Source organism: Athene cunicularia, assembly GCF_003259725.1.
Source record: "Athene cunicularia isolate RWA chromosome 7 unlocalized genomic scaffold, athCun1 chr7_part1, whole genome shotgun sequence".
In the NCBI taxonomy this organism is placed as follows: domain Eukaryota; kingdom Metazoa; phylum Chordata; class Aves; order Strigiformes; family Strigidae; genus Athene; species Athene cunicularia.
In genome coordinates this window covers 26,555,697-26,568,107 of record NW_020799107.1, presented here as the reverse complement: position 1 = coordinate 26,568,107, position 12,411 = coordinate 26,555,697, and positions in this window count along the sequence as shown.

Genomic DNA, 12,411 nt, shown 5'->3' with positions numbered 1-12,411 from the left:
ATTCTGCAGTGTAGAGGGGCATATGACCAGTATCTTGCCTATCCCAAGACACAACAATATTTCGAGGTGACCACCATGAAGGGTTCGAGCACTCTCTGCTTTGCTGGTCTCTAGCATGATTACAAACAACTTTTTTTCTGGAGCCCCAGTGACTTGTTGTTACGGAGGCTCTGAAATAAACAATCAACCACCAAAAATTAAAAATTTATTATTAACACAATTAACTGTCCCTCCACAAATTACAGGGTCAAATGTCTGTGAGAGGAGAACAGAACAACTTTCTAGAGCTTAATGACAACCAAAACACCTAACAAAGCACAACTCCTTAGGGTTTAATGACAACCCAAAACGCTCTGTCACTCACCTAATAAGTGAGGGCTCTCAACCTCGAGGACCTGCTCAGGGCAGCGTCCTGACCCAAGTCACCTCGAGGAGTTTCCTTGGGCAGCGTCCTGACCCAAGGGGAGAGTCCTCAACCGCAGCGTGCTGCTGCAGGGGACAAGTCCAGAATGGCTCCCCCAGGGGACTCCATTTATACCCAGGCTGAATCTGACCTGTAGTCAACAGCGGCTCCCATTGGCCAAAGGCCCCAACTACCGTGAAGCCCCGAGAGCAAAGGCAATCAGGAGCTGCTACACTTCAGCAGCCAAGAAGCCCTGTTTTCATTGGGCGGGTGCACCTGCCAACTTGTCCAAGCTCTCCATCCTCACCCTTCTCTGGGTAACACACTGCTGGGGTAATCAGGGTGTTTCTGACTCACATAGGGATGCAGACAAAGAGGAGTCTCACTCCTGCCAGTAAACTACAGCTGGGATCACAGAGGTGCTTCTAGAACTGGGTCCAATGGTTCCTCTCCTTAAGACTGGCCAAGCTCCATGGAGAAAACATCAGCCTCTGGTAATGATGGAAATGGGGAGAGAGGGCCAATGGATGGGCAGGCAAGTGAGGAGGGAGGTAACTGGCATAAGGATGAGAATGGAGCAGAAACAACTTAATACACAGAGGACAGTGGTGGAGAGGGTATTGTTAATGTGGGAAAATTATGAAGGGGTAGGCTATCTACATGAACATCGGCCATGGAATGGGAGGAAACTATCTGCTGCTACAGGACAGTTTTGTGGTGAACTGTATGTTTAAGAGTTCAGGGAAGTATTTCAGGATGAAGACTTGCAAAGAGTTGGGAAGTGAAGTAAGAATAGGGGTTGGAATAGTAGAGAAAAAAGGAGCTAATTGCCTTGGGAACAGCAAGGTGGGAATTAGGAGTCTTATTCTGAGGAAAGTCCACTAAGCAGAGCAAAGAATACAGGTAGTAAGGTCATATGGGGTGGTAATTTTTCAAGGGTAGAAATACTGGGCCTGGAGGAGTTCAAGCTTTTGGGATGCCATCTTTTGCCATTTTTCAGTGTGGTTTACAAATCCTTAAGAAGTTAATACAATTTTCTTGTCATGATTTCTTGATCCACCAGTTTCATTAGCATTCTGCACACTAGGAATTCAATTCAATTTCTTTTACTGTTTTTGAGCTAACATTTTCCAAGTCCTGTTTTGTCTGATAGTAATCACTTGGGAGATTAACTTTTTTTTTTTCATTTCACTTGTAATCACATTGAACAGCAAAAGTAGATTAATAAGTTTCAAGCCAGTAAACAGTTGTTTTCAGTTTCATCCTCTGGTTCTCATGCAGAAACATAACCCAAACACTAAATCAAATATTTAAAATCAAATCTGCTTTCCTGACTTTTTTGTAAAAAGAAATTTAACATTGGGCTCTGGAAATCTTTAGGAAAAGCCTGTATTTTGAGCCTAAGGTACCAAATATTAATTGAAGCACATTTAGAAGTCAGTGTTTTTAAATGTCTATTCCATACATACCGAAGTGCTCACTAAGCTCACAACATTATAGGGTAGGTCACACTCCTCTCTGGAAGAGACCAGATAGAAGAGGAATCAAGAAGCCAGCACTGAACCTTGTAAAGGTAGGTCCACCACAACAAAAGGGCTGACACTTTTGGTGCAAAAAAAAAGGCAAAGGAACAGGAAATAAATTAAGGGAGATGACAACTACTGGACTCGGAATGGGGCTTAGAGTTGTGAGTGAAAGTGAAGGATTCAGTGGGAGACACAGAGCACAGAAATAGCATATTTTAGGTCAGCAAACTTCTTTCATGTGTTCTGACACAGGTGCTAAGACTGAAGCCACCACTCCCATCTCTGAGAATGAAGCTGGAAATGAAACTGTGAATAAGTTATAGCTCTGGAAATCAGACTGAAGAGAAGGGAGAAAATACAACATCTTGACAAAAGTTCAAGAGGGGATAAAAAAAACCCAACAGGTTTTACTCAAAAACCAGGACAGTCTCTGGATGTCAGGTCATCCTCCGTATGACCATACCTCCGTATCAGGTCACCTTAGCCTAATTCAACCCTGAGAAGGAGACCTGAGGCAGAACTCACAATGCTCACAAGACAGTCAGTGCCATGATGTAACAAACATGCCAAGTCAATATTGGCAATTTAGGCTGTTGGAGAAGGACAGAGGACATAGCAATTGCCTTAAAGAAATTCTCCTATATAACTCCTTTATGTCTCTCCATATGGAGAAACACAGACACTAAGAGTTCAAGCTTCCCTGGCCTAAGCTAGGCAATGTCCCTCAGCAGTAATCTGAGATGAGTCATATTAGAAAAAGAAAAATCTGTTTTCAAGTCTTTATATTTTCAACCTTCTCTGCTGTGGGAGTCATAAATTATGCTAACATATTCACTAGAAAGCAGAGTGAGATCACTAAATTCATTTCTCATAAGACAACAAACAGTCATGAGATAAGAAAAGATCTTCAGGCACTTTCAGCACCAGGCTGGGCAAAACTGAAGACAGTGATTTTTAGGTGATTTATTTATAGGTTTTTTTCCATAAAAGAGATATGACACAGATCCTGAGAAAAGTTTTGTAAATATTTGCCCAAACATTTAAGAAAATATGATGAGGAGGATATCATTAAAGGATTTACACGTCTGTTCCATAAATGGAACTAAAAATGATTGCTTGAGAACTTTAGCTGAGAAATATTGAAATTAAATGGAAGATCAAAAGCAGACTTTCCAAGTAAAGACTGGGTTGGAGCTAGATGAGAAAAAGTGAAGCATAGTCCCCATCCTATAAAACAGGTTAAGAGAACCATGTTTTAGAGGATAAATGCTTTTCTGTGATTAAGGTCTACTTTACATCAATAAATGTTTTCCTCAGACAAGATAATTAAGGTGAAGATGATAGTATCGATAATTTAATGCTCTTTACTTCTACTGAATAATTTATAAGATGAAGACAACATTTTATCTTCAAGCTGTTACTTGCATCCTTTGATGTAGTCCTAGGCCTAAGGAGGCATGTAAGACATGCTTATTTTCAGTCATTTCCTACATTGTTTCAAGGAGCAGATAATGATACATTTTCAGCACTATTATTTAGTTTTTAAAGGAAATTATCACAAGCCTACTATTCAATAAATAGTAAGTTTCCTAATTATTTCAAATGCTTATGTTAAAGTCTAAAAAGAGTAAAAAGTACTTAGACCTCTGAAAGATCAGATGCAGAAAGTTCCCCGTCGCTAACTCGAGAACACAGGTCAGTTTCCCAGTGAGGGGAAATGAAGTTGTACTGATTTACATAAATTACCTATCTGGCCCAGCTGAAACTACATTTGAAAAGGCCCATGTTTTACCTAACTCCCCACAAAGATAAGCCAAGTTCATCATTTTCACAGGCAGAAGATCATTTTCACAGGCAGGGAATTCCTCAGATTGACGAAAATAATAAACAACAATAACATAAGTAAAAATTATATAAGTACGGTATGTACAATTAATTACAATGTTTGTTGTGAACTTGATTCTCCCATTGTCATGTTCTGAAGCCAATCGACTGTAGCAGCAATCCTAAACTAGAATAACCAATCAGTATATCAGATGTAATGCACTGAATTTTTCTTACAATGTCTTCTGACAAAACTAATTTATCATACTATAGTGTAAACATTGACTCAAAATGATAATTTCAATGTCTGTATTATTAACTCCTTTTCTGACAGGAAAGTATTTGAAATAAAAAGTATATAGGAGCAGCTACATGTGGGTAGATTAAAGGGAGTAGATTTTTAATCCCAAGGACCTAGGGGATGAAACCTAGATTAAAAATTCCCTTAACATATCTTAACAAATTAGAGATATCTTGTGGAAAAAAAGATAGTCATTCAATAGGAGAATGTGCAAAATTCTACAGTGAGTTGGGATTCAGCAACAATACACACAACATAAAGAATAACGGGATAGCTCATACTGTTGCAGAAAGTTTTGAGGACTATTGTGAAATTCAAGTTCAACATCAGTTAACAACACTGTGCTGTTGCAAAAGAGAAAAACATTGTACTGAGAAATATAAACATGGGTATAATTTATAGACAGATGATGTAATCTTTCTGTTATTCTTAGGATTGGTAAAGTCTCAGCTGGAGTGTTTTGTCCAGTTTTGGGCATCATATTTCAAGAAAGATGTGTATCAGCTAAAGAATCCAGATGAGAGCAACTTAAAGTTTATGAAACAAAACATACAGGCAGGATTGAGCAATTTCGGGTCAATTACCATAGAAAATAGAATATCAAGGTGACATAGTAATTGTCTAAAAATCTTTAAAACACTAGTACAAAGAAGAAAGGGAAGCAATGCTCTCCAAGTTCATGGAGAATAGTAGGTTAGAATGCAGCAGGGAAGATTTAAGTTGGGAGCAGGACAGACTTTTTCAGGGTGAAACACTGCAAACAGATTGATCGTTGGGATGGTAGATCAGTGTGCAGCAGGGGCCAGCTGCTCCCTCCAGGGTGGGAAGCCAGGAGGCACCTGCAATGCCACAGCTGGCAGGGCCTGACCCGCCAGCCAGGGCCTGTCCTGCTGCCCCCAGCAAGGGATCAGGGCAGGCCAGGGGAGAAAGTCCCGAGCCCGTGTCACCAGGTAAGTTCCTGGTGATGGGGCAGGACCAAGTCCAAGTCAAGCAGTCAGCCAGCAGACTGGGGCCAGAAGGCCCGTGGCCAGGTAAAGCAGAGTGGTGGTGGAGCCAGAGCCTGGGATCCTACAGCACTGCTGGGGCAGGGACTGATGGCCCTGGGCTGGGCTGGGCTGGACTGATGGTCCTGGGCCCACAGGCAGGCACAGGGGCTATTGCAGAGGAGACTGGTCAAGGCCATACAGGCCACTGATGGCCTCAGGGCCATGGCACATAGAACACCACACGTAAAGGCTGGAAGTCTTCAAGAACAGGCTAGACAGACTCCTGGCAGGATGGGCAGAGACATCACTGATCCAACCAGGCAGAAGGAGAGACCAGATGACCTCTAGGCTTGCCTTCTTTACTTTGACATCTTAAGTTTGATGCCATAGGTTTGAATTATTGTACATCTGCTGTGGCTCGTGGTGATGTTCCTCCAGACATCAGGAAGGATGCCTTGGACAGAATGGGAAGATGTCACAGCAGAGCTGTCAAAAAGCAAGAAATACCTTCCCCACTTCTGGGGCAAATATATATTAATAATTTACACCCGTAGGCTTTTTATTATATTTATTACTCCAGTCATATTGTCACACTGGCTACATTTTCTGTTTCACCTCTCTGTCCTTAAATATTCTATATGGTTAATATAAATATAATGGATGGTGAATATTAATGTATTAGTTGTTTCTATATAGCAGAAAGTAGATTATTTCTTCAGCTGTGCTTCCTTTGGCCCTGAGGATTTGTGGTTTTCACATTTAGATCACTTACCCAAGCCATACCACTGTTGCCAATGAAAGAATATGCATGAATAAATGTCCACTACCAAATTTAAAATTATACTCAGGCCACACTTCTGTAAAATTAACATCCTTCCAGATGTTACAGAAGTAATTATTTCCTGTACTCACACTGTTAATTTTACCTGTATTTTTATAAGTTGTAATAATTATGTGCTTCAACTTTTTCCTCCCATTTACTTATGGAGTGGTTTTGCTATGATCTTTCTTAACTGTACCCACCAAATGTGTGCTTCAGGCACCCAGCTACACTCTGATATCACTGATGCTCTGTATGTATCACAGCACACTTCAAAAAGAAAAGCCAAGGTCAAGGCCAATTCAAGTATTTTGGGTGTGATATTGGATTACAGAAAACTTTGTCTCCCTCTGAATGGAGGCAAAATAGCATGCATTCTCTGTGAAACATTTTTAATTTGTGCTTATCTCCAGGTAGAAGGGAGAGCTGTAATGCATGTAGGTGAACTGGGTCACATGTGGAAGGCACTGATTCTCCCAGAAGACTTATTTGTGAGTGTAATGCCTATTGGACATTTTACTGAAGAAACTGGGTGGCTGAAGTTTTTAGCCATGGCATGTAAACTGATTGGAGTTCTATGTTTATTCATACTTTCATGGTGTCCTGGATGAATACACTATATATTGTGATTTTGAATTAATGTTTGTGTTGAGAAAGGAGACCAAGTAATCACATGTTTTAACTAGCTAACCACTAACCCAGCTGCTGTTTTTAAAGTCAGGAGAAAATATTTTTCAGGAATAAGGGAATTACTTTAACTATATTCTTTCAGGGATCAATGGAGCTAGAATATTTGTAGAAGCCTCTTTTCCAGCTTTTTCCTTTCCAGACAATTCACAACACATTAAGTGTTGGGAACAACAGTGAAGAGAGGGACAAAGGCTGTAAGCTTCATCTAACAATTTGCTAAAGCCATTTCTGCAGTGCTATGCTGTAACTGTGAGGGTAAACCGAAAAGAGCTCCTTTGTTTCCAGCATCACTCAGCAGATATTACTGATGAAAAGCATTCTGGCTCTGTCTTGCTGTTCTTCACTCACTCTGATTTTGTATAGTTACTGCAGATGACCGGAGCAAACTTCTTGTGTCAAAGGAAACGGATCAGCGTCTTTTCACCACTACCTAATATTCAAACAATATCTGTCAAAGAAACCCCAGAATATGAGGGAAACTTAGTACCATAACACGTGTTTTCAGTTACTAGGAAAACCAAAGGGCAGGTAGTGGTTTTGGATCTAACGACAATTGATAGTCAATTCATGTGGGAAGCAGACTGCAGTCTTCTCACACAACCTCAAGAAACCAGAATGCAAAAGGCTATCAGTTAATGCTGACAACCCAGCAAATACAGTCACAGATTGCACTATGGATTCAGAAAAGTACCTAGATACTTCTCACAGCACTTAAATGAGTTGCTCCTTCACTTCTTTTAGCTATTGAATAAAGAAAGGAAAATGGATTTCTGATTTTCTATTAGCAGTGGCAGACAACCAGGTTACTGAGCTGACATGACCAGTTAGATGTACTGGTGTGATTGATTCACCTGCAGATCTTAGGAAAGGACCCCTCTCTCTCATCCCAAACCCACTGTTGGGCTAATGTTTACATACTGAAGACTGCATAGTTCCATAATTCACATGTGGGGCCACTTTGAGAATTAGCAGAGCACTGGTTATCGCACTGTTATTATGTTGGTGTAACCAAGTTTATTTTCTAGCTGAAAACATTAATTCAGATGAGATTAGACCATGGATGAGAACAAGGCAATAGATTACACTGAGGCAATCAAGAGTGGACTTGAAGAAAAAAAAAATAGAAGAAAAAAGTTCTGAATCAGAATCACAGAATCATTTAGGTTGGAAGGGACCTCCTGAGATCATCTCAATGATCTGGTACAGCTCAGATGGAAGATAAAATTTCAAGCAAAAATTTGTGGATAAAGATCTATTGGCTGTTTGCAAGAGAAGTACATTATTTTTTAAAATCTCTCAGATATTATAACTTACTTATCTATGAATCTGCTCCTCAAATAACAAGCATTACAAGATTTAACTATAGTGGGTCAAACTCCATTGACCCTTTTCTTTCATACTCTCATCACTAGTATTAATTCCAAAACCTGCCCCACAGAAAATTAAGACAAATACTCTAGTTAGAGTCAATTCTCTTTAGATATTTCATTTGCCGTTCTTCTTTTGCTTCATTTCTTTTTCTAGCTTAGAATGCAGATGAGAAATGTTTTGAGAAATTAATCTGGTTTTAGAGTTTGTTCTTCCCCTAAAGCCATCAGATTCTACATCTGCTATTAACCTACACACTGTGAAAATGGCCTATGTGTTTTTAAAGATCATTTTGATGTCACGGTAGATTTTATGTTTATTTGAGCAATAAATAAATAGTGCCATGAAGATTTAGCCAAAAATTATTATTTTCATGCATACATTTTCACCAACAAAATATTATTCATGTCAGTAGGATTGCCTGAAAATACAAGTTTTGACAAAGATTCTATGAAATAACAGTGGAATTATCCTAGTGTTACTTAAACAAAAATGTGCATCAATTTATCTTAAGGCAAGAATGAATCACTTTTTTAAAATGCAGTTCTTATTATTTCATGTTCACCTGGCGCCATCTTGTGGGTTTCAGAACTCATGCACGACTACTTTGTGCAGCATAATGTCACCAGCTTTCTGAAAACTGTGCTATTTTAACTGTCATCAGCTCATAAAGGTCAAAACAGCTTGAATGTTAGTGATGTTTTCTACGTCATAACTCAATACACTTATAAGCTTGTCCTTGCGAGAACTTCTCGAGGTGAAGAGCATTTAATGTACTTTACATAAGATACAGCCCTTATATGTGGGCAGACAGGCCACAGCTAAGGTCTTCTGATTCTTTCCTGCTATATTTACATATTAGGGAGAAAAAAAAATCATGGCTTATACACCCATTCATTCCAAATATATGACAAAAATCAAAATCTGATGACAGGCCTTCTGAACCACACAGATCATGGGTCTTCCATGCAGCAAGTCTTGATGTAGCTTTCAATACGTATGATTGAACTAAAGCATATCTTTGACTGAGACTTTGAAAATCTAGTAGAACACTCTGTAGGTTATTTCCAAACCTATTTTTAAATTGCACCACAGTTCTAGGGTCCACAATATCCAGCTTAATCTCCTTATTATATCTTTACCTATCAAACTGAAAAGTTCTCTACTAAATTTCTGCTTCCTCTTACTCTGTTTTTACTGTTCTCAAGACATCCCTTAAGCCTGTCTTTGACAAATGAAGTACCTGTTTTCTGTAGGCTGTATTCCTAACTAAAAATTCACTGCTATTCATCTCCCCTTTTGTGTTTGATACACACAGATTGAAGGCTAGGTGGGTAGACAAAAAAGCTGTTCATTCTCTTTCCGCTAGCCAAATTGTAGCTTTCTTCCTTAATTGTAGATTTATGGGGGTTTGGGCACTTACCGAAATTAAACAATCATCTGTTTTCATTGACATTCTTGGCCTACTTATCTCATAAAAAGCACCTAATTTTTTTAAATACTCCCTTGTTAAGTCCACATAAACTTTTGGTTGTAATTCAGAGGAAAGCTTAATATTAATTGCTGCTGCTGCTTGATCATACTTAGGTTAGTACTTAATTAGATCACTAGACCTTGTTAGCACTGGTATTAGGAGACTTCCAGAACTTACACTGAATGAGAACATGACTGGGTTTTCCTAGGTAGGTGCTGAAAAAGCCCCATTTTTCTGATGAAACTGGACTGCTTGATAAATGTCTTCTCCTGCCTTCATTAGCTTCATATTTGATTGCTTTCTCTCCTTCCTGAAATGAAAGAGTTTTGTTTTACTTTATCTGAGAATTGTCCCCTCAAAAATCTTTGGTTACTGAAAGTTACGTTCTACGTGTATTTATTTCTTCACCATTATTAAGCACATCAGTCTTGCATACAGTTTGCTGTATCATCCCAGTATTTCAACTTAAACTGTAAATTATTTAGGGTAAAAATGAGCTTTTTGTTATTTTCAGTGATGCTTCATGCAACAGACAGCACATCAAGCAATAAGATTGCAAATACAGCCACATATATGTTTTAGTTGTCCATAATTCAGACAGCTTTTCCCTGGTTAATGATTTGAGTCTTTTCGTCCACATGTATTTTTGTCCTGTATTACACTGGTTGTGTCACTAATAGTGTCCAATTTGTTAACCAAGTTCTGGTAAGGAGAGCATGTTCTGTCACAGCAGAGTTAATACTCAGTTAGTTTGTAACATGTTTTTTTCTGCACAGATGGTCCACTGCATGATGACCTGTGTTAAGCTATCATACCCTCCTTCACACTTCATTCTGTTTCCCTACTTGGACATCATTGTACAGTATTTGTAAAAATAGTTTGTTTTTCTTCCTCACTAGCAACAATATAATCTGTATCTCTTTACATAAACTATTTCTTTAGATATGGCACAACATCAAATTTGAGATAAATCGTGGAAATCCAAGAAATCCCCTTCATCTATTCAGAACATTGCTGCTTATCATTATACTTTTATTCATATTGCATTTGACAGCTTTTTTAATTGCCTTTAGCATTATTTCTACACCAAATAGTGTTGGAACCTGGAAGATTGCCACAGTTTGCTTTCCCAAAGGCTGAGCAAACCTGGCCTTGACCACATCCAAAATTGTGCCTCTGGAAATCTTTGGGGAATTTTACTTATCTGTCAAAGAGGAAGAAAAGATTAAATTGATTTAATGAAATACAATGCAATGAAATGGAATTTAATTTTCTCCCTGAAACATAGCTTGATTATAAGACTGAATAACAATATAATATTATGTATGAATGCAGCACATGACATTGAAGCATTTCAGTATGCAAGACAAAGAATAATCCTTTTTTAATCACAGTTTTACCATAACAACCAGACAGGTCCAGAGATATTCAGTGATTCCCCCACACTGTTTCAATGAAGAAAGCCAATGTCAGTCAGAAAATATATCAAGCTCTTCTGATAGCTAACTCTATGCCCAGACCACAAAGCCACGAACTCTTGTAGTTTTATCACGTGTGACTTCATACGAATTTTAATTCTCTATCCATTTTTTTTATCTTTACAGCTGCATTTTAAAAAATTATTTATAAGACAATCTTGCAATTTCATCCATAGTTTCAAAATGGAACTTGATAGTCTTGTGTATTAATTTTCCTTTTGATGGAAAAATGAAGTGTTGTTCTATGTGTTTTCAAATAATATGTCAAATGAAAGAATGAGATTGTGGTTTGGGAAAAATTGTGGGGTTTTTATATCTGTTATTTGTTGCTAGACAACTTGGGATAATTCTTCCTTAATAATTTAAATTGCTGCACTCACATCTATCAGTTCAATGATAATTTATCCATAAACCCCCTTAAGTAAAAAAACTATACCAATGGTTCTGACACTGGTTTGGTAGCTGCCACATATCTTTTTGAGCTGTTTTAATCTTTTTCCGTTTTTCTAGTTTATATTCCTTCCTTCCGCTGATTCTCCTATTAGTGATCTTCTCACTTTAAATTTTTCAAAGAGAAAAATTGAAGCAGTCTTCAAATTCCTGCCAGAAAACCCTTCTGGGTTTTTTTTTTTGACAAGATAAATATCTTGACAATATAGTTTTATTTCAAGTTCAGCATAGTTTTCGTGCAAATGTTAACTCAGTAGTACCTAATAACACCACCATTTATATACAGGGTGAGCACAGATGTTGAGTATTTGTATGCACTTCTGCTAGAGTACTCTTAATAACAGTAATGTAACCATATTTTCAGCCTGAGTAAATGTAATTGCTTTCAACGCTGTGTTTTCAGAAGGTCTATTTATTCAGCTAATAAAAGTGAAGTCACGCAGAATACTAATATGCCAGCGCGTGTGTGTGTGAAACCTGAGGCACCATCCCTTACGATCCATACACTTTCAGGGATTGCTGGAGATTTAACACCAGCTGAAAGCCAGTGTGAACAAAGAACTGATGGTTTCAGCCTGCGAATGAAGTATAACAATTCCTTTTAACCTGCTACCAGCCTCCTTTTACCTTTTGTGCCCCCGAGGCCTTGCAGGACACGACTGCACAGAAGCCCGGAGGCAGTTTTATGAGCAGTGTCCCAGAGAGATGTCTGAGGTTTCCCTCGGGGGGGGGCACACACCTGCAAGGCCCCTTCTTCCTCGTCCGACTGCAGGGAGCCCCTGCCCCACAGGGCCTGCTGCTCTCAAAGCACCCCTAAAGGATCAGACAGCACTGGGACGGCAAGACCCAACTACGTGAGGTGATTTTCTTCGTATTAAGGCCAGAGGCAGGTGCCAGGGTTGCTCAGCGCCGAGCCCCGGCGGGAAGGCGCCCCCAGTGCCGCTCCCGCCGCCACAGCGCCTTAGCCCCGCCCATTCGCTTTCTCTCCTCCGATTGGCTCCTCCGTTCCCACCCTTCGCCAATCGCCGACCGCGCTCCGTAACGCAGCTCCTTCCCCTTCCCGCGCCCACTGCCGCCCGCGCGCCGCGAGG